We start from the raw sequence: 24,860 nt of genomic DNA on the forward strand, positions 1-24,860 counted from the left end.
TGTGGTACTTAGCGGCCTTCTAATTACCAAAAAGCAATGCCAAAGCCATATATGTCTGCTATTTCTGAACAAAGGGGATCCCAGAGAAGTATTTACAACCATTTGTGCCATAATTGTACAAGCTGTTTGTAAATAATTTCAGTGTGAAACCTAAAGTTTGTGAAAAAGTGAACAATTTTTTTTAATTTGATCGCATTTGGCGGTGAAATGGTGGCATGAAACATACCAAAATGGGCCTAGATCAATACTTTGGGTTGTCTACTACACTACACTAAAACTAAAATTAACCCTACAAGCTCCCTACAAGGTCCCTAATTAACCCCTTCATGTTTGGGTATAATACACGTGTGGTGTGCAGCGGCATTTAGTGGCCTTCTAATTACCAAAAAGCAACACCAAAACCATATATGTCTGCTATTTCTGAACAAAGGGGATCCCAGAGAAGAATTTACAACCATTTATACCATAATGGCACGAAAAACGGTGTATAATATGTGTGGGTACAGTAAATGAGTAAGAGGAAAATAACAGCTAAACACAAACACCGCAGAAATGTAAAAATAGCCTTGGTCCTAAACGGTCAGAAAATGTAATACTGCTGTGGTCACTAAGGATTAAATGGAGCCTGTGTCTGTGTCTTATAATTGAATAAGGAGTCTCTATGACAAATGTTAAACAATCTGATTGCCATTTGTATATGATAATGAGTTTGCTGGGCATGTTTGACAAATGGCACATTAATGATTGCAAAGGACGTATTAAGCAATATCGCTGGACCTCACTAACATTAACATGCAACTTAATATTACGAGTCCATGGTAAAACACATTTACCAGAGAAGGATTAGCACAGTCGACTTGACTCTAGCGCAACCTATACTTACAATGGATATCACAACCAGGATAATACAAGTTATATGTTACGCTGTAGCGAAAGCCGAAATTTGCACTATAATATTTAGCGTGACTTGAAACTTCAAGTAACGTATAAGGGTTAAAAAAAGTTGCACAAAACACATAAAAAACATCTTAAAATAAACTATTACACTCATATATATACTTTGTAATTAAAAAATATTAGTTTCATTTTGATTAGAGTTTAAAAGAGTTAAAAAGGGATATATTATTTAGTAAAGTGTTTGACTGGAAAGAGCTCCAATGTATATATTTCAATACAGGTATACATATCATATACACTTTTGGAGCTCTTTCCAGTCAAATACCTTTAACCACCAATATCGTTTGTATTTATTTTAATATGTATTAATGTGTTTTAATGTTTATTTTATTTTTAAATATATATTTCTACATATATCTATATCTATATATATCGTATAGGAATAGATATTTATTTCACCCCCAAAAAATCAAATTACATATAGAAATATCTGTTTAAAATTAAAAAGAATGTTTTCTTAAATGTGAAAAACATAGAAATCGGAAGTATTCATAATGCACCTTGTAGGTTTAGCGCAGTGTACAATCGATAACTAGTAAGGCATTTTGTAGTGTGCCCTATTGAAGTCTATGGGGAGGAGCAGTTACAGCGATTATGGCATCCTAAGTCATGAAGTTAGCGAGCCTGGGTCTTTTTACTTTCAACTTGTAATACGCATGCTAATCCTGCTCCACAATTTTTTTACTTTGAGCACAACTAGAGCTATAGCGAAAAAATTCTGGCCCTTAATATGTTAAAAGTATTTTTTTTTTTAATTATTAATAAAAATTAACTTTCTGTTTTGGAGGGATTTTTATTTAAAATCAAGAAAAACACTACAGAATATCAATTACCAAAAAAAGAAAGTGGCCATCTTCTAAAACAGGATTTTAACAGTTCTAACACTGTAAATTGTAAAACTGTTATGTGATAAGACTTTATAGATAGTCCAAAGTTGCAGAGCTCACAGTACAGATTTCAATTTCAAAAACCCACAGTACAAACCACATTTTTCACTTAATTCATACTGTACCGACCACAATTTCAAATCTCAATCACACTGTACACAATGGGGTTTCTCTTTGCTGCATTTCTGTAACTGTAAGAAAATATATGCATTCCTGAAAACATAATTTCTACATGTTGCAGTCTTGATATCCATTTTCTCATGTTTTCTATAGATCTCATTAGCTGTATGAGATATGTGTCTATCTAGTAAATACTTATGTAAATACAAATATGTACATACATGTCTGTCCCTCCCACTACTGAGGAACTATATAGTGCTGAACATAGGTTTACTTAAAGAGATAGTGTACTCCAGATTATTTCAGCAGAGGGGGCTGTTACTAGTGGTGTTCCTCAGGGGTCAGTTCTGGGGCCTGTTTTGTTTAACATATTTATCTGCGATATCAGCAAAGGGCTACAGGGGAAAGTATGTCTCTTTGCAGATGATACAAAAATTTGCAACAGAGTGGATGTTCCAGGGGGGGTAGACAAAATGAGAAGTGATATACAACAATTGGAGGTTTGGACAAATGACTGGGATCTAAAGTTTAACACAGCAAAGTGTAAAATAATACATTTAGGGAAGAAAAGTCCAAATGTTAATTACAGACTCAATGACACTTTACTGACTGTTACAGACGAGGAACAGGACTTGGGAATTATTATTTCAGATGATTTAAAACTTAGTAAACAATGTAGTAATGCAGCAAGTAAGGCTAGCAGAATGCTTGGATGTATTGGTAGAGGTATTTGCAGCAGAAATAGTAAGGTTCTTATGCCACTTTATAGATCATTAGTTAGTCCTCATCTTGAGTATTGTGTGCAGTTCTGGAGGCCATATCTTCAGAAGGATATTAACAAACTTGAATCTGTGCAAAGGAGGGCTACCAAAATGGTACATGGTCTAAAAAATAAAACTTACCAGGACAGGTTCAATGACCTAAATATGTATAGCTTAGAGGAGAGAAGGGAAAGAGGTGATATGATAGCAACTTTCAAGTACATTAAAGGGTTTAGTAAAACTGAGGCTGTGGGTATTTTACATAAAATGGAAAATTCAAGAACAAGGGGTCATGAGCTCAAGCTAAAGGGTAGTAGATTCAGGAGTAATTTGAGGAAGCACTTCTTTACAGAAAGAGTGATTGATTTATGGAATAAACTTCCTCAAGAGGTAGTAGCAACAAACACTGTGGGGGACTTTAAAAATGCATGGGACAAGCATAGGGCTATCCTACGAACTAGATAAGTTTATACTGTTAGGTAAGGTCGGGCAGACTTGCTGGGCCTATGGCTCTTATCTGCCGTCAATATCTATGTTTCTATGTTTATTGCTTTAAAAGATAAATAATCCTTTTATTACCTATTTCTCCTTTTATGCATAACCAACTCTGTTATATTAATACACTTTATACCTCTGGGATTACCTTGGTATTTAAGCATCTGAAGACTGTCCCCTTATTTTAGTTCTTTTGACAGACTTATATTTCAACAAATCAGTGCTGACTCATAAATAACTCCACGAGGGTGAGCACAATGTTATCTCTATGGAACAAATGAACTAGTGCTGTCTAGCTGTGACAAACTGTCAAAAAGCAGTGAGGGCTTAGAAATTAGCATATGAGCCTACCTAGATTTAGCATTCAACAAAGAATACCAAGAGAACAAAGCAAATTTGATGATAACAGTAAATAGGAAAGGTGTTTAAAATTACATGGCCTAACTGAATCCTGAAAGTTTAATTTTAATTATACTTTCCCTTTAATCTAGACCATTTCAAAGTGTTTTGCATTTGCTCAAGATAATAGAATTATTCTAAGTTGTTATGGAATACTGCCAAGCATGTAAAAAATCCTAGTTTTGCACTTTTGTGTGTTGAATTCAATGTGTCACTTTTATTGTTGACATACTAGATGACAAGTGGATCTCAAAATTATTAGCACTATTGAGCTCTAATATCCCTGAATTTAAATCAATAGAGCTCTTACTCCTGGGCTCATATTACAAGTTGAACATTTTTTTTTTTTTTCACTCAAGCAAAAGCCTCTGATGCGCTAACATTAAAGGATGGATAATGTGGACACACTAATTCCCTTTCCCCATAGATTTCTATGGTGCACTCTACAAAAGCATTTTCTGCCTTTGATCACATGCTAGCCTGAAGGTGAGGAAAACCAAGTGCACTAAAACTGAAGATGCATTAAGAAATATTTGAAATAGCTTTACTCAGAACAAACTTTGTTATTTTTTTATTTTTATTTTTATTTTATTGAGGTTGTTATAATTGACAATAAATAAATAGTACATATATCAGAACAAATATAGCCAGCAAACAAGATATATATCCATAGTTGTCATATATGTCACTAGTACAGTTGAATAGCATAATTAAACCTCATTTTCTATATAATAATACTCTCAACCCAAAACAGGTCACTTTTGGACCTAACAAAACTAATGAAACAAAGCAGAGGGAAATTAGCATTAGTAGTGGTCACTTTTGGACCTAGATATACTGAGAAGAAATTAACAACTTATTATATATATATATATATATATATATATATATATATATATATATATATATATATATATATATATATATATATATATATATATATATATATATATAATAGAATATGTAATAGGTGATGTAGGAAAAATATAGAACAGAATTTCAATTCCTCCTGGACTATACAGAGCCGCTCATGGATTTAGGAAATCCAAATTAGCTCAGAGAAGGAAAGCAAATATAGAAACAGTCACTCTTGGACCTCAGGACTATTAGACTATACATTAGCAACCATGGTATTTATACTCCCAATAGCTTTGTAGCTGGATTAGAATTTAAAGCAAGTTTACTAACTTGTAGTATGTGTAGATAGCATAATATACTAATTTTAGCTAAGATAGGGTACCACTGTCAAGGCTTTGACAATTAAATATCTGGGCAATGAATGACATTTACAATGAAATACATATTAGGTAGATGTCTAACCCTAACAGCCCCCTAACTTAAATATAATTTAAATAAATTTAAATAAAATTACTACAATTAACTAAATTATTCCTATTTAAAACTAAATACTTACCTATAAAATAAACCATAAGCTAGCTACAATATAACTAATAGTTACATTGTAGCTAGCTTAGGATGTATTTTATTTTACAGGCAACTTTGTATTTATTTTAACTAGATAGAATAGTTATTAAATAGTTATTAACTATTTAATAGCTACCTAGTTAAAATAAAGACAAATTTACCTGTAAAATAAAACCTAACCTAAGTTGCAATTACATCTAACACTACACTATAATTAAATTAATTCCCAAAATTAACTACAATTAAATACAATTATCTAAAGTGCGAAAAAAACCCCCACTAAATTACAGAAAATAATAAAATAATTACAAGTTTTTTAAACTAATTACACCAAGATGGTGTCCCTTCAATTCCGATTGGCTGATAGAATTCTATCAGCCAATTGGAATTAAGGTAGAAAAAATCCTAGGTTGCATTCTATTGGCTGTTCCAATCAGCCAATAGGATTGAATTTCAATCCTATTGGCTGATTGCATCGGCCAATAGCATTTTTTCTACCTTAATTCCGATTGGCTGATAGAATTCTATCAGCCAATCAGAATTGAAGGGATGACATCTTGGATGACGTCATTTAAAGGAACCTTCATTCAATCGTCAGGTGAAGAACGAAGAGGATGCTCCGCGTCGGATGTCTTGAAGATGGAGCTGCTCCATGCCGGATGAATGAAGATAGAAGATGCCGCCTGAATGAAGACTTCTGCCCGTCTGGAGGACCTCTTCTGGCCGGCTTGGATGAAGACTTCTGCCCATCTGGAGGACCACTTAGCCTGGCTTCGTTTAGGACTTCGGCCCGGTTGGGTGAAGACTTCTCAAGGTAGGGTGATCTTCAAGGGGTTAGTGTTAGGTTTTATTAAGGGGGGATTGGGTAGGTTTTAGAGTAGGGTTGGGTGTGTGGGTGGTGGGTTTTAATGTTGGGGGGTATTGTACTTTTTTTTACAGGTAAAAGAGCTGATTACTTTGGGGCAATGCCCCGCAAAAGGCCCTTTTAAGGGCTATTTGCAATTTAGTATAGGGTACGGCTTTTATTATTTTGGGGGGCTTTTTATTTTATTAGGGGGATTAGATTAGGTGTAATTAGTTTAAATTTTTTTTAATTATTTTATTATTTTCTGTAATTTAGTGGGCGGGGTTTCTTCGTACTTTAGATAATTGTATTTAATTGTAGTTAATTTAGGGAATTCATTTAATTATAGTGTAGTGTTAGGTGTAATTGTAACTTAGGTTAGGTTTTATTTTACAGGTAAATTTGTCTTTATTTTAACTAGGTAGCTATTAAATAGTTAATAACTATTTAATAACTATTGTACCTAGTTAAAGTAAATACAAAGTTGCCTGTAAAATAAAAATAAATCCTAAGCTAGCTACAATATAACTATTAGTTATATTGTAGCTTGCTTAGGGTTTATTTTATAGGTAAGTATTTAGTTTAAATAGGAATAATTAAGTTAATGATAGTTATTTTATTTAGATTTATTTAAATTATATTTAAGTTAGGGGGGTGTTACGGTTAGACTTAGATTTAGGGGTTAATAACTTTAATATAGTGGGGGCGACGTTGGGTGCAGCAGATTAGGGTTTAATAAATGTAGGTAGGTGTTGGCGATGTTAGGGACGGCAGATTAGGGGTTAATAAAATGTAACTAGTATTTGTGATGCAGGAGTGTGGCGGTTTAGGGGTTAATATATTTATTATAGTGGCAGCAATGTCCGGTTTGGCAGATTAGGGGTTACAATTTTTTTTTTAGTATTTGCGATGTGGGGGCGCTTTGGTTTAGGGGTTAATGGGTAGTTTATGGGTGTTAATGAGCTTTTTAGCACTTTAGCTAAGAGTTTTATGCTATGGCGTTAGTCCATAAAACTCTTAACTACTGACTTTAAAATGCGGTACCAGGCTTGACAGGAGAGGGTCTACTGCTCACTTTTTGGAAGACTCGTAATAGCGGTGTTATGCAAGTCCCATTGAAAAAAATAGGATACGCAATTGACGTAAGTGGATTTGCGGTATTTTTGAGTCTGGACGAAAAAGTGAGTGGTACACCTGTACCTGCAAGACTCGTAATACCAGGGGGCGTTAAAAAGCAGCGTTGGGACCTCTCTGCTTTTTAACCGTAACGCAAGACTAGTAATCTAGCCATTTATCTTTAAAACAGCATTAATTCTTCTAGGTAAATTTGTGCAAAGTCAGGGATTCTGTAGGCAAATAGTCATAGGCATGAACAATCGGTAATGATAGTCAATTTAATATGTAGGTTGAAACATAATTATTAACTGAGACATAAATAGCTCTGTATGATAAATAAAACTTGGTTAGGAAACGCTAAACTCAGATTGCAATGTGAGGTTGCTGAAGACAATTTAAAGGAACAATCTACTCAAAATTAAACTTTCATGATTCAGATAGAGCATGCAATTATAAGCAACTTTCTAATTTACTTCTATTATCAATTTTTTCTTTGTTCTCTTGGTATCTTTATTTGAAAAAGCAAGAATGTAAGCATAAGAGCTGGCACACTTTTGGTTTAGCACCTGGATAGCACTTTCTGACTGGTGTCTAAATGTAGCCACCAATAAGCAAGTGCTACCCAGGTGCTTAACCAAAAATGGCCTGGCTTCTAAGCTTACATTCAAATAAAGATACAAAGAGAACAAAAAATGATAATAGGAGTAAATTAGAAAGTTGCTTATAATTGCACACTCTATCTGAATGAAGAACATTTAATTTTTGACTAGACTATTCTTTTAAATGTCAAAAGTCATACACCAGGGTAAAAACTGAGCACGGCAGCAAGGAAAGAGGTAATTATACTGCATCAGCAAGGACTCTTCCAGGCATAAATTTCAAGGCAGGCAGTTTCCAGATCTGCTGTCCAAGCTCATCTAAAGAAGCACAAAGAAAAAGGCAGCACTAAGGACTGTAGATGCAGTGTAATATCAGGAGAACAGTTGAGGGATAAGGGAAATAAGAAAATATATTATGTTCAAGCAGCAATATATATTGTAGTAAATATATATTAATTTTCTAGCTTGCTGAACAACAGAGTAAAAGGCTAATTGTAACAGTATTTTACAAAAAAATGCAACAAATGTTGCACAGCAAAGAGAAAGAAAGCCTTACTCTAGTATTGATAATGAGATACAAAAGTATAAAGTTGGCAAACTGCCAGTCATTCAAAACAAAATAACTTTATTAAATAAATAACCATAAAAAAGTCATTCATGCGTACACTTGCACACACACACACACACACACAGAAGTTAAAAATAGTTTTAACCCAGGGTGATATTTATATATAATCTCCACTGAGCAGTTAAATAAGGAGTCAGATATAGGGGGGTAGTTATCAAGCCGTCTACTTTTCTGGCTTCGCCGGCCCAATACACCCACCTAAGCTCGCCTCACATCGCCGCCGCGGACTTGAAAAAATACGCCTAAGTTATCAAATAAAGCTGTCAAAAAGCCGCGGGGCGATGAGCAGCGGACTGTGAGAGTTATCACTCATCCGATCTCGCTGCTCCTCGGCTTTTTTACAGCTTTATTGCTAGCCTGTCACTAAGCACCCACACTAAACTACACTGTTCTATCCCTATACCGGCGCCCCCGGAGCCTCCCACAACTAAATAAAGTTACTAACCCCTAAACCGCCGCTCCTAGACCCTGCCGCAACTCTTATAAATGTATTAACCCCTAAACCGCCACTCCCGGACACCGCTGCCACCTACAGTATACCTAGTAACCCCTATCCTGCCCCCCCTACACCGTCGCCCTCTATTATAAAGTTATTAACCCCTATCCTGCTGATCCCGCACCTCTCCGCAACTAAATAAATAGTTTAACCCCTAAACCACCGCTCCCTGAACCCGCCGCAACCTATATTAAACCTATTAACCCCTACCCTGCCCCCCCTACACCGTCGTCACCTATAATAAATTTATTAACCCCTAATCTGCCTCCCCTACACCGTCGCGCCCTATAATAAATTTATTAACCCCTATCCTGCCCCCCATTACGCCGCCGCCACTGTAATAAAATTATTAACCCCTAAACCTAAGTCTAACCCTAACCCTAACGCCCCCTAACTTAAATATTAATTAAATAAATCTAAATAAATTAACTCTTATTAACTAAATGAATCCTATTTAAAACTAAATACTTACCTTTAAAATAAACCCTAATATAGCTACAATATAAATCATAATTATATTCTGGCTATCTTAGGATTTATTTTTATTTTACAGGTACCTTTCAATTTATTTTAACTAGGTACAATAGCTATTAAATAGTCATTAACTATTTAATAGCTTACCTAGCTAAAAGAAACTGAAATTTACCTGTAAAATAAATCCTAACCTAAGTTACAATTACACCTAACACTACACTATACTAAATTATTCCTATTTAAAAATAAATACTTACCTGTAAAGTAAACCCTAAGATAGCTACAATATAATTAATAATTACATTGTAGCTATCTTAGGATTTATATTTATTTTACAGGTAACTTTGTATTTATTTTAGCTAGTTAGAATAGTTAATAAATAGTTATTAACTATTTAATAACTACCTAGCTAAAAGAAATACAAAATTACCTGTAAAATAAATCCTAACCTAAGTTACAATTAAACCTAATACTACACTATCATTAAATTAATTAAATAAACTACCTACAAATAACTACAATTAAATACAATTACATAAACTAACTAAAGTATAAAAAATAAAAAAAGCTAAGTTACAAAAAATAAAAAAATAAGTTACAAACATGTTAAAAATATTACAACAATTTTAAGCTACTTACACCTAATCTAAGCCCCCTAATAAAATAACAAACCCCCCCAAAATAAAAAAAATGCCCTACCCTATTCTAAATTAAATAAAGTTCAAAGCTCTTTTACCTTATCAGCCAATCAGAATATTCCTACCTTAATTCCGATTGGCTGATAGAATCCTATCAGCCAATCGGAATTGAGGGGACGCCATCTTGGATGACGTCCCTTAAAGGAGCCTTCATTCGTCGTAGTCCGTCGGTGAAGAAGGAGGTTCCGCGTCGGCGGGAGGAAGATTCAAGACCCGGCTTGGAAGATGACATCGCCCGGATAGAAGACCTCTTCAGCGCCTCTTTGAAGATGACATCGGCCGGATCGAAGACTTTTCTTCAGCGCCGCCTGGATGATGACTTCATCGGATGGAAGATTTCTTCAGCGCCGCTTGGAGGATTAACTTCTTCCACTCTGGATGTCAACATCGGTTCCATCGCTGCTCGGCTGAGTGAAGACAAGGTAGGATGATCTTCAGGGGATTAGTGTTAGGTTTTTGTAAGGGGGGTTTGGGTTAGATTAGGGGTATGTGGGTGGTGGGTTTTAATGTTGGGGGGGGTTGTATTTTTCTTTTACAGGCAAAAGAGCTGTTTTCTTTGGGGCATGCCCCCACAAATGGCCCTTTTAAGGGCTGGTAAGGTAAAAGAGCTTTGAACTTTATTTAATTTAGAATAGGGTAGGGCATTTTTTTATTTTGGGGGGTTTGTTATTTTATTAGGGGGCTTAGATTAGGTGTAAGCAGCTTAAAATTGTTGTAATATTTTTAACATGTTTGTAACTTATTTTTTTATTTTTTGTAACTTAGCTTTTTTATTTTTTATACTTTAGTTAGTTTATGTAATAAATCCTAAGATAGCTACAATGTAATTATTAATTATATTGTAGCTATCTTAGGGTTTATTTTACAGGTAAGTATTTATTTTTAAATAGGAATAATTTATTAAAGTATAGTGTAGTGTTAGGTGTAATTGTAAATTAGGTTAGGATTTATTTTACAGGTAAATTTCAGTTTCTTTTAGCTAGGTAAGCTATTAAATAGTTAATAACTATTTAATAGCTATTGTACCTAGTTAAAATAAATTGAAAGGTACCTGTAAAATAAAAATAAATCCTAAGATAGCTAGAATATAATTATTATTTATATTGTAGCTATATTAGGGTTTATTTTAAAGGTAAGTATTTAGTTTTAAATAGGATTAGTTTAGTTAATAAGAGTTAATTTATTTAGATGTATTTAATTAATATTTAAGTTAGGGGGGCGTTAGGGTTAGACTTAGGTTTAGGGGTTAATAATTTTATTACAGTGGCGGCGGCATAGTGGGGGGCAGGATAGGGGTTAATAAATTTATTATAGGTGGCGACGGTGTAGGGGGCAGATTAGGGGTTATTAAATTTATTATAGGTGGCGACGGTGTAGTGGGGGGCAGGATAGGGGTTAATAAATTTATTATAGGTGGCGACGGTGTAGGGGGGGAAGATTAGGGGTTATTAAATTTATTATAGGTGGCGACGGTGTAGGGGGGGTGCAGGATAGGGGTTAATACATTTAATATAGGTTGCGGTGGGTTCAGGGAGCGGCGGTTTAGGGGTTAATACATTTATTATAGTTGCGGTGGGCTCCGGGAGCGGCGGTTTAGGGGTTAATATGTATAGAGTAGCTTGCGGTGGGCTCCGGGAGCGGCGGTTTAGGGGGTAATAACTTTATTTAGTTGCAGCGGTGTGGGGGGGGACAGATTAGTGGTGTTTAGACTCGGGGTACATGTTAGGGTGTTAGGTGTAGACAGCTCCCATAGGAATCAATGGGATGTCTGTCAGCAGCGAACTTGTACTTTCGCTATGGTCAGACTCCCATTGATTCCTATGGGATCCGCCGCCTCCAGGGGTGGCGGTTTGAAAACCAGGTACGCTGGGCAGTAAAAGTGCTGAGCGTACCTGCTAGTTTTTTTATAACTAGCAAAAGTAGTGAGAATGTGCTGCACTTGTGTGCGGAACATCTGGAGTGACGTAAGAATCGATCTGTGTCGGACTGAGTCTGGCGGCTCGAAGCTTACGTCACAAAATTCTACTTTTGCCGGTCTCGAGCCTTTGATAACTAAGGCGTATCAGCCTCGCCACAAATACGCTGCGGAATTCCAGCGTATTTGAGGTTGACGGCTTGATAACTACCCCCCATAGTATTCTAGCTAATACCTACTGGCTAAACAGCTAATGCTAACTAATAGTGATGTCCCGAACTGTTCGCCCGCAAACGGTTCACAGCGAACATAGCTTGTTCGTGTTTGCGTTTGTGGGCGAACACATGGTGATGTTTGATCCGCCCCTATGTGTCATCATTGAGGAAACTTTGACCCTTTATGTCACAGCCGTCTGACACATTAGAGCCAATCAACATCAGACACTCCCTCACAGACCCTCCCAGCTACTCGGAATCCGCCATTTTAGACTCATAACAACCTTGCTTTCTTAATGAGAGGACGTGTTGTGTTTTTTCTCCTGACATTAATAGGAAAAACATAGCTAGGCTAGTGTATTTACAGTCCAGAAGGACTCCACTCATCTCTGCTGCAAGCACAGCACCCCAAAAAGCCCTTTTTACGGCTATATTTTGTGCCGTTTTTTTTTTTTGTTGTTTTTTTTTTTTTTATTAGCATTTGCCTGGCTTGCAGGCTGTGTATTTAAGGCTCACAGCATATGCTGCTGTGATTACTGCCACCACTGATATCTCCCTAACAACATTAGTTTAAATTTAACTAACCAAAAAATTTAATTATTTTGCTAGTGTAATTTTTTTTCATTTTTTATCAGGCCTGTGTCACACAGCATATACTCTGGTTCATTGCTCTGTGCCAGCCACCAGTGTTAATATCCGTTTAAAACATTATTTGAAACTTAAAAAAAAAATATATATATATATATTTTGCTAGTGTAATCTAATTACATTTACTATCAGGCCTGTGTCTGTCAGGCTCACTCAGCATTAATATACCTCATTTTTTTCAGTCTTTTGGTTAATTGGTCTGTGCCAGGCATCCACCCAGCACTCATATCTTCCTCACCTTAATTTAAATTTAATGTGTTTTGCTGACATACAGAGCCTACTGTGTTTACTTGCTGTCCTCCCTAGTCTATGAGCCATGACTCATATGTGTTTAAACTTTTTTTAATTCCCCCCCCAAAAAAAATAATTGAAATCATTTTTCTAGTGTAATCTAATAGTATTTTCTATCAGGCGTGTGTGTATCTGACTTACAGAGCCTACTGTTTTTAATAGCTGCCCTTCCAAGGCTAGACAGCCACGACTCATATTTATGTGCTTAACCTTTTTCTTTAAATTGCCAAAAAAAGTCTTTAAATCATTATGCTAGTGTAATCTAATTTTATTTTCTATCAGGCCTGTGTCTAACTGTCTATCTGACTTACAAAGCATACTGTTGTTAATTGCTGCCCTACGTAGCAGCCAGCCAGTGCGACCACTCATATGTGCATTGCACTTCTTAACATTATTTTAATATTAAAACCTAAAATTTTAAAATATTTTGCTAGTGTAATCTAACTTAATTTTCTATCAGGCCTGTGTTTTTGTCACTTACACAGCATACTGTGTTAAATTGCTGCCCTACCTACCATCCACGACTCATATCTGCCAGCCTGTGTGCCAGGCCCAACTAGCCAATTAGTGGCACCAATAATAATTCTTGTAACAGTATATAAAAAAATAAAAATCATAATTTTTTGGACTGCAAATATTCAGTCTCCTAGTGTCCTTGAATTGCATTTACCTCCTGCCTGCCAGCCTTTTGTGCCAGGCTGTCTTGCCAACTATTTACACCAATCCTAATTGTTGTCACAGTATAGTTACTAATTAAAATTAAAAAATATTTGATTGTTGATCTTAATCCTCAGTTTGCTTGTGCCCTAGAATTGCACTTTTCTCCTGCCTTCCAAGCCTGTGTGCCAGGCCTACTTGAAAAATATTTACACCAATCATATTTGTTGTCACAGTATTCTTATTAATTAAAAATTAAAATTTTGGGTAATATTTGTGGCGAATCCTCAGTTTGCTGGTGCCAGTGAATTGCACTTTCCTCCTGCCTTGCAGCCTGCTGTGTGCCAGGCCCACCTAGCCAATTATTGCCAGCAATCCTATTTCTTTTAACAGTATTGCCAAAATGGTTAATCATCACTGTTTTGACTGTCAGTAATCAGTCTCCTAGTGTCCTTGAATTGCATCTACCTCTTGCCTGCCAGCCTTTTGTGCCAGGCCGTCTTGCCAACTATTTACACCAATCCTAATTGTTGTCACAGTATAGTTACTAAATAAAATTAAAAAAATATTGATTGTTGATCTTAATCCTCAGTTTGCTCATGCCCTGGAATTGCACTTTTCTACTGCCTTCCAAGCCTGTGTGCCAGGCCTACTTGAAAAATATTTACACCAATCATATTTGTTGTCACAGTATTCTTATTAATTAAAAATTAAAATTTTGGCTAATATTTGTTGGGAATCCTCAGTTTGCTGGTGCCAGTGAATTGCACTTTCCTCCTGCCTTGCAGCCTGCTGTGTGCCAGGCTCATCTAGCCAATTATTGCCAGCAATCCTATTTCTTTTAACAGTATTGCAAAAATTGTCAATCATCACTGTTTTGACTGTCAGTATTCAGTCTCCTAGTGTCCTTGAATTGCATTTACCTCCTGCCTGCCAGCCTTTTGTGCCAGGCTGTCTTGCCAACTATTTACACCAATCCTAATTGTTGTCACAGTATAGTTACTAATTAAAATTAAAACATATTTGATTGTTGATCTTAATCCTCAGTTTGCTCGTGCCCTACAATTGCACTTTTCTACTGCCTTCCAAGCCTTTGTGCCAGGCCTACTTGAAAAATATTTACACCAATCATATTTGTTGTCACAGTATTCTTAGTAATTAAACATTTAAATTTTGGTTAATATTTGTTGGGAATCCTCAGTTTGCTGGTGCCAGTGAATTGCACTTTCCTCCTGCCTTGCAGCCTGCTGTGTGCCAGGCCCACCTAGCCAATTATTGCCAGCAATCATATTTCTTTTAACAGTATTGCAAAAATTGTCATTCATCACTGTTTTGACTGTCAGTATTCAGTCTCCTAGTGTCCTTGAATTGCATTTACCTCTTGCCTGCCAGCCTTTTGTGCCAGGCCGTCTTGCCAACTATTTACACCAATCCTAATTGTTGTCACAGTATAGTTACTAATTACACAACATAGTTACCATGGGTCGCAGACCAAGAGCAGATGTCTTATTATTATATTTTGTATGGGTAATCATCCAGGCTGTATAGACCTCACCAAATAGGGGGAGTTACAGAGATTAAAGTGCTAAGAATGGTAGTACTTAAAACACAACCTAGTTAAAATAGGTACCAGACCGCATGTCTTATTATTATATTTTTTCAGGGTAATCAGGCAGGCCATATAGAACACCCCCGATAGGGGGGGGGGGGGCAGGGATTAAAGTGCTAAGAAAAGTACTAATTAACACAAGCTAGTTGGGTCCAAGAACGCATGTTTAATTATTAGACTTTATTAGGGTAATTATATATCTAACAAATCTATCTATTTCTCTTCTATCGATTCTATCTAACTATCAATCTATGTATATCTATCTATCTATCTATCCTATCTATCAATCTATCTTCTGTCTGGGATGTTTTGAGACAACCACTTTGGGAATGTTAGTTGATTTAGGCCCATTATGGCTTAAAAGCAGACTCTGCATAAACTATGTAATTTTCCATGGGAGTTTTGCCAGGGATCCCCCTCCAGCATGCGACAGTCCAGGTGTTAGTACCCTTGAAACAACTTTTCCATCACTATTGTGGCCAGAAAGAGTCCTTGTAGGTTTTAAAGTTCGCCTGCCTATTGAATTCAATGGCGGTTCACGCAGTTCGCGGGTTCGCGAACAATACCGGAAGTTCGAGTCCGCCGTTCGCGAACCGAAAATTTTAGGTTTGCGACATCACTACTAACTAATACCCACACTAGATTGGTTTATTAGAGTGTAACAAAACCACTGTATTATAGCTTAGCTAGTTTAAACTTCCTTCTATAGCGGGAACTTGATTACTTTTACACTGACTATTGTTGCAAAATAAATGAACATATCAGCAGTGGAGAACAAATAAACCTATAAGTGCATCCTGGTAAGCAGCATAAAACAAGGGACTATGGCCATGAAAGTGCCCCTAATGCACGTTTCACTAAACGCTTCCTCAGAGGGGTATGTGCCTGCCGGTTCAGGAGCATGTTATCATGATACTCGCACCGCCTCTTTGCTTAAATTGGATCCTACTAACAAATATTGTATTTTGGATAGGACGGATCATAGATTCTGCATTAAAATTTTGGGTAATATTTGTGGCGAATCCTCAGTTTGCTGGTGCCAGTGAATTGCACTTTCCTCCTGCCTTACAGCCTGCTGTGTGCCAGGCCCATCTAGCCAATTATTGCCAGCAATCCTATTTCTTTTAACAGTATTGCCAAAATGGTCAATCATCACTGTTTTGACTGTCAGTAATCAGTCTCCTAGTGTCCTTGAATTGCATCTACCTCTTGCCTGCCAGCCTTTTGTGCCAGGCCGTCTTGCCAACTATTTACACCAATCCTAATTATTGTCACAGTATAGTTACTAAATAAAATTAAAAAATTCTTGATTGTTGATCTTAATCCTCAGTTTGCTCGTGCCCTGGAATTGCACTTTTCTACTGCCTTCCAAGCCTGTGTGCCAGGCCTACTTGAAAAATATTTACACCAATCATATTTGTTGTCACAGTATTCTTATTAATTAAAAATTAAAATTTTGGTTAATATTTTTTGGGAATCCTCAGTATGCTGGTGCCAGTGAATTGCACTTTCCTCCTGCCTTGCAGCCTGCTGTGTGCCAGGCCCACCTAGCCAATTATTGCCAGCAATCCAATTTCTTTTAACAGTATTGCAAAAATTGTCAATCATCACTGTTTTGACTGTCAGTATTCAGTCTCCTAGTGTCCTTGAATTGCATTTACCTCCTGCCTGCCAGCCTTTTGTGCCAGGCCGTCTTGTCAACTAATTACACCAATCCTAATTGTTGTCACAGTATAGTTACTAATTAAAATTAAAAAAATATTGATTGTTGATCTTAATCCTCAGTTTGCTCGTGCCCTAGAATTGCCTGTGTGCCAGGCCCACCTAGCCAATTATTGCCAGCAATCATATTTCTTTTAACAGTATTGCAAAAATTGTCATTCATCACTGTTTTGACTGTCAGTATTCAGTCTCCTAGTGTCCTTGAATTGCATTTACCTCTTGCCTGCCAGCCTTTTGTGCCAGGCCGTCTTGCCAACTATTTACACCAATCCTAATTGTTGTCACAGTATAGTTACTAATTACACAACATAGTTACCATGGGTCGCAGACCAAGAGCAGATGTCTTATTATTATATTTTGTATGGGTAATTATCCAGGCCGTATAGACCTCACCAAATAGGGGGAGTTACAGAGATTAAAGTGCTAAGAATGGTAGTACTTAAAACACAACCTAGTTAAAATAGGTACCAGACCGCATGTCTTATTATTATATTTTTTCAGGGTAATCAGGCAGGCCATATAGAACACCCCCGATAGGGGGGGGGGGGGGGGGAACAGGGATTAAAGTGCTAAGAAAAGTACTAATTAACACAAGCTAGTTGGGTCCAAGAACACATGTTTAATTATTAGACTTTATTAGGGTAATTATATATCTAACAAATCTATCTATTTCTCTTCTATCGATTCTATCTAACTATCAATCTATGTATATCTATCTATCCTATCTATCAATCTATCTTCTGTCCGGGATGTTTTGAGACAGCCACTTTGGGAATGTTAGTTGATTTAGGCCCATTATGGCTTAAAAGCAGACTCTGCATAAACTATGTAATTTTCCATGGGAGTTTTGCCAGGGATCCCCCTCCAGCATGCGACAGTCCAGGTGTTAGTACCCTTGAAACAAATTTTTCCATCACTATTGTGGCCAGAAAGAGTCCTTGTAGGTTTTAAAGTTCGCCTGCCTATTGAATTCAATGGCGGTTCACGCGGTTCGCGGGTTCGTGAACAATACCGGAAGTTCGAGTCCGCCGTTCGCGAACCGAAAATTTTAGGTTCGCAACATCACTACTAAATAATACCCACACTAGATTGGTTTATTAGAGCGTAACAAAACCACTGTATTATAGCTTAGCTAGTTTAAACTTCCTTCTATAGCGGGAACTTGATTACTTTTACACTGACTATTGTTGCAAAATAAATGAACATATCAGCAGTGGAGAACAAATAAACCTATAAGTGCATCCTGGTAAGCAGCATAAAACGAGGGACTATGGCCATGAAAGTGCACGTTTCACTAAACGCTTCCTCAGAGGGGTATGTGCCTGCCGGTTCAGGAGCATGTTATCATGATACTCGCACCGCCTCTTTGCTTAAATTGGATCCTACTAAGAAATATTGTATTTTGGATAGGACGGATCAGTTTGCCAGTCATTAATAGGAGCCAATCCAAATCTTTGTGTGGACAAGATAAATCAGCGTGATTGGAAAAGTAGGTTTACAGCTGTCAGAATCATTCTTTGTCTATGGAAGTATCATTATACACGCTTTATTGTAAATCCTATGATGGCATGCAGAATCTATGTAATTCGAAAAATCTTAAAATGGACACTTGTATTTCATATACATTCTGTCCTGCGGAAGCGGCATATGATAAATTTTGATGTAGAGTGTAAATCTTATCCTAACTCGGAGGACAGTATTATAGTGTATTAATCTATGTACAGTAATTCTGCCAAAGGGGATGTATTGGATCAAAACACGCTATTATAAACTATTCAGATCTTGTACTTATTAGATATTTATGGTATCACTATTCCTTCCCGTATTTTTGGATATACAATACACAATATATTTGCATTTTGCCTGTACACATCGACAAGAGGGTTAGGTTTAGCTCTGATGTGCTTTGTTGTCATATATAGTTCAGATAGACTTATACAGAAGAAACTGTAAAATTTCCTGGTGAAGAATAAAGAAAGGCTATGATCCAGAAGCCTATATTGTACTCAAGATAATATAAAGATTTGTATGGTGATAACACTTATTATTATATATTTATCGGATATTGTCATACTCTACTAGTAAAGAAAAGGAGTGTATAAAACAATATATAAACATCATTATAGTGATAGCATTCATACAGTATAAAAAACTCATTTAATATAAGAAACTGTATGATCAAATTTAATTAGATATGAGGACAAAAATAAAGAGTGTTTAATAAATAAAAAATGAAAGGAGGACAGTGCAATAAATAGATGCATACTGTGCTCATGTATGTGGGTTTAAATTGGAAGTAAAGAAAGCCTATACATATATAGGACTTGTAACATGTGGTACATATAATTTTAGATGTAAATACAACTTAAAAAGTGCATAGTTAAAGTGCTAATAGTGCACTTACTAAAAGCGAGTATCATAATAGCACACTCCAGAACTGGCCATTGCGTACGCCTCTGAGGAAGCGTTTAGTAAGACGGACATTAGGGGCACTTCACAGTGGGCATAGTCCTTCATTTTATGGTGCTTACCAGGATGCACTTATAAGTTTATTCATTCTGCACTGCTGATATGTTCATTTATTTTACAATAGTCAGTGTAAAAGTAATCAAGTTCCGCTATAGAAGGAACTTTAAAATAGATAAGATATAATACAGTGGTTTTGTTACGCTCTAATCAACCTATCTATTGTGGGTATTAGTTAGCATTAGCTGTTTAGCCACTATGCATTAGCTATAATACTATCTCTGACTCCTTATTTAACTGCTCAGTGGAGATTATATATAAGTATCACCCTGGGTTAAAGCTATTTTTAACTTGTGTGTGTGTGTAAGTGTACGCATTTATGACTGTTTTTTTATGGTTATTTCTTTGATAAAGTTATTTTGTTTTGAATGACTGGCAATATGCCAACTTTATACTTTTGTATCTCATTATCAATACTAGAGTAAGGCTTTCTTTCTCTTTGCTGTGCAACATTTGTTGCATTTTTCGGTAGATGCAGTGGTCATCCATGGAAACTTAATCAGCCAATAAAAGACACATCATGCTTCCCTTCCCTTCACAACAGGAAGATATCCAGCAGCAAAATTTACAGAAACCAGGGGAAAAATGTTACATCCATCTACTGTCTGGAAAAGTCTGGTCAGAAACGGTCTTGAGGCCAAAAAGTCATAATTCAAATGTAAAAGCAAGACCAAGTGACTCAAATGTGCATAAAAACACTGGAATTGGGGTGCAAAAATGGAAACAGGTGCTCTGGACTGATGGATCAAATGTTAAATATTTGGCTATTACAGACGGTAGTTTTTTTTTGTAAAAAAACTAGAGAACTATACAAAGATACTTATCCATCATGCAATACCATCAGGGTGGCATCTGATTGGCCCAAAATTATTCTGCAGCATAAAGAAGAACAAGTGATAGTATGGTCCCCATAGATCATTGATCTCAATAGTCTGTCTGGGATTACCTGAAGAGACAGAAGCAACTGAGGCTGCCTAAATCCACAGAAAAACTGTAGTTATTTCTACAAGATGTTTAGAGCAACCTACCTGCCTAGTCCCTTAAAAAATGTGAGCAAGTGTACCTTTAAGATTTGATGCTGTTTTGAAGGCAAAGGGTGGTCAAACCAAATATTGATTTTATTTAGATTTCTCTACTGTTCACTCACTTTGCATTTTGTTCATTGATAATAAATAAATTATTACAATTTCTATTTTTAAAAGCATTATTAATTTAAAGCATTTTCAAACGAATGCTTTAAAGGGACAGTAAAATCAAAATTAAACTTTTAAGATTCGGATAGAGTATGCAATTTTAAACAACTTTTCAATTTACTTCTGTTATCAAATTTGCTCTGTATATAATGTGTACGTAATATATATATATTTATTCTCTCTCTCTTTCTCTCTCTTCCTCTCCCTCTCTCTTTCTCTTTTTCTCTCTCTCTTTCTCTTGTTCTCTTTTTCTCTCTCTCTTTCTCTTGTTCTCTTTTTCTCTCTCTCTTTCTCTCGTTCTCTCTTTCTCTCTCTCTCTCTCTCTCTCTCTCTCTCTCTCTTTCTCTCTCTCTCTATTGATATAGACACACTGGCGTTCAAAAGTTTTGGGTCACTTAGACCTTTCCTTCTTTTTCATGCAAGCATACATTGCATCAGTTTAGCTTGGAAATATAGTCTTTTGACAAGGTTAGAAAATAATTATTTTTAAGTGAAAAAAAATTGTGTCCTTCAAATTTGCTTTCATCAAAGAATCCTCCATGTGCAGCAATTCAGCCTTGCAGACCTTTGGCATATAGTTGTCAATTTGTTGAAGCAATTTAATGAGATTTCACCCCATGCTTCCTAAAGTACCTCTCACAAGTTGGATTGGCTTGATGGCCACTTCTTATGTACCATACGGTCAAGCTTTTCTCACAACAGCTCAATAGGGTTGAGATCAGGTGACTGTGCTGGCTACTCCATTAAAGACAGAATACCAGCTGACTGCTTCTTCCCTAAATAGTTCTTGCATCATTTGGAGCTGTGCTTTGGGTCATTGTCCTATTGTAGGAGGAAATTAACTCCAATCAAGCCATCCTCAGAGTATTGCATGGCGTTGCAAAATCTCCCACTTTACCACTACAACGCACCTCCAGACCATCACATTGCCTCTATCATGCTTGACAGAAGCATCTTTTAATTTGGTATGCATCTCACAAATGTTCTTCAAAAGAAAAGCAAACATTTTGTCCATTAAAATAACATCAAATTGATTAGAAATACATGTAAAAGTATTTTATATACATTTGGGCTAGATTGGGCAGCTCAGATGACACAAGCTATGGGATGTCTATTTCCAATGTGGAAATTCTACTTATTGAAGGCTTCATAAATAAGGCCATTTAAAGGGGTGCATATAATTATTTCAACTGTGTTACGTGTGCGTGTTGGTCATATATGCTGTTGCACAGGCATAATCATGTATGCCTATAAACAATTGCATTAATTATATGTGTATCCTATTGGCATTGGCAAAGTAAAAAAAAGAAACTCAGGGAAGAAATATTTTTTTACAACAATCAAGTTGTAACTGAACCCAAATTTGCAGCAATTTACTTTTTCCACATCCCCATCAGAGAAGAAAAGAATCATTTAATATGGAAAAGCTACAGGAACATGTTCCCTAGATAATTTGACAGGCACAGCTCTGCACTATTTTTAATTATCATTGGTTATTTAAAATAGTTTCATGTAGACTTCTGTACTGCTGAAAACAGTGGTATACCTGAGTACCTAGAAATTCCACATTTTGATTATTATTTCATTAATAATTTATTTGGGTTCATAATGAAATACCCCTAAATTATACTGTAAAAGGCTAATATAAGTTGATTGACCTATGTGAAAAAGAGTTTGCATTTAAGTCCAAATTATTGCTTTTTAGTTTACTACAAGAACAAAATAAAAACAATTATAGACAGCATAATCTTCTTCAAGAAGAACTATTTCTAGGATATTTCTGAAGCAATGACCTTGGCATTTAGGTATGGTGAATTTGCTGACTGATAGTGAAAATTATTATATTAGTGAACTAGTATCAGATGTTTGGAATATCCTTTAAGAGCAATTGTAAGAATACAAGCAATAAAAATACATTTAAGAATAAGACTTTGGGGAGGATTTTCAATCATATGAGAGCGATAAAATTGCAACTTTAAATAGCTGCTACATTTTTTATTGGATTCTAACATACCGTACCTATTCCTTTGCATGTTGAATATAGGAGCATGCCGGAAATAAAATGAATAATTTTAATAAATAGCTGCTTTTGAGGCCAACATATTCTTTGTTTCACATTATAAAGATAAAGAAGTGCAAAATATAAAAAAAACTAGTATGTCAAACACTTTAACTGGTAACATTGCTGCAGCATTCTAACTAACACTCAAAGCCTTTGTGTATTTTGGCCTAGGCTAATAAGGCACTTGCCTAGGGCAGCTGATTGGAGCACTTTTGGAGTCTCTGTTGGGAGCGGCAGGTATCTTAACTAGCGCTAGCCGTCTGTATTATATATATATATATATATATATATATATATTGTGTATATAAGTATTTTTACTGCTCACGTGTATAATGTGTACACGTGCTAATTCAAACCACCTTTGTGTCTGCAAGTGTTTTGCAAGCCCTAGTGAACATTTGCTTTGGATATTCCATAAAAAAAAATATAACACCCTGACCAAAATAAATATTATGGCCAAAAAAGGCCTAAAATCTAGGGGGTACGGTGAGAGGGGGTAGCAAAATTTTGAGTGCTTATGGCAGCACAAAATCTAAATACACCACTGATCAAAGCCAAATTTAAATGTCTTAAATTATATTACTAATATTGGGTCATTTAACAATCTGATCCTTTGGAAAATAAATGTATCCTCATGCTGAAAGTTCAAGCTAGTCAAAAATGACCGAAAGTCACATGCACATTCAAAGTTATTGCTGAAGCAGTGATACATTTTAAAGGAATAATTTTTGCAAGGGAAAGTAAATTAAAGATATCTTCTAATTAAATATGAAGTATGCCGCTGTTCATTTTAAATTTGACCTTTAGGTTTCATTAACTACAAAAGCAGTGAATATATTACAAAACAGAACACAGCTCCAATGATCACAAATATAGCATGTTTATAGTGTTGATCAAACTATGGCAATTTAATTTATGCATTTCTTGGTTTAACATAAATGAATGAAATATAAAGTAAAACTACAAAGTCATATGCAAGGACATTCCTAAAGTATCTCATTATACTAACTTAATTATCATCTTCACAAAATGAACATATGGGCGTCTGTTCAGCTGGGATTCATTTGTCAGAATTCCTGGAAGTTAGTCAACACATTTCAGAGTCTTGCAATGGCCCAACATTTAAGAAATCTCAACACTGCTTCTGTTACAATTATATTTATAATCAAAATCAAGAACAGAAGCTAACATTGACAAAATATCTTAGTAAAACTTATTACCTTAAAGGGACATTAAAATAAAAATGTCAGCCGCCATAAAGGGCTAGATTTCAAGTGGTGCGCTATTTAGCGCTCCTAATTGCACTTTAACTTCGCTAGAAGTAAACATTTTTTGCGAGTCGGGTTGCGCGGGTATTACAAGTTAAAAACGTATTTCCCCATAGACTTCAATAGAGAGTAAAAAGGGGAAAAAAATAACACCCTTACTCACGCACAAACCTGGATTGCGTTTACTTAAAGGGACAGTCTACACCAGAATAGTTATTGTTTTAAAAGATAGATAATCCCTTTATTATCCATTCCCCAGTTTTGCATAACCAACAGAGTTATATTAATATACTTTTTGACAGACTTGCAGTTTAGCCAATCAGTGCCTGCTCCCAGATAACTTCATGTGCACAAGCACAGTGTTATCTATATGAAACACATGAACTAACACCCTGTAGTGGTGAAAAACTTTTAAAATGCATTCTGAAAAGAGGTGGCCTTCAAGGTCTAAGAAATTAGCATATGAACCTCCTAGGATAAGCTTTCAACTAAGTATACCAAGAGAACAAAGCAAAATTGGTGATAAAAGTAAATTGGAAAATTATTTTAAATTACATGCCTTATCTGAATCATGTAAGTTTATTTTGGCCTAGAATGTCCCTAAACGGACAAGAAATATTCATATTTCACATTCAAATGTTCTTCACATAGAAGAATATGTTCTATTTATTCATAAATAAATATTTCTATATACAGGTATATCTGATTTTTTGTGTTATATATATATATATATATATATATATATATATATATATATATATATATATATATATATATAAACCTATACAGGTAGCCCTCAGTTTACGCCGGGGCTAGGTTCCAGAAGGAATGGTTGTAAATCGAAACCATTGTAAA

Source organism: Bombina bombina, chromosome 3 (genome assembly GCF_027579735.1).
Source record: "Bombina bombina isolate aBomBom1 chromosome 3, aBomBom1.pri, whole genome shotgun sequence".
NCBI lineage: Eukaryota > Metazoa > Chordata > Amphibia > Anura > Bombinatoridae > Bombina > Bombina bombina.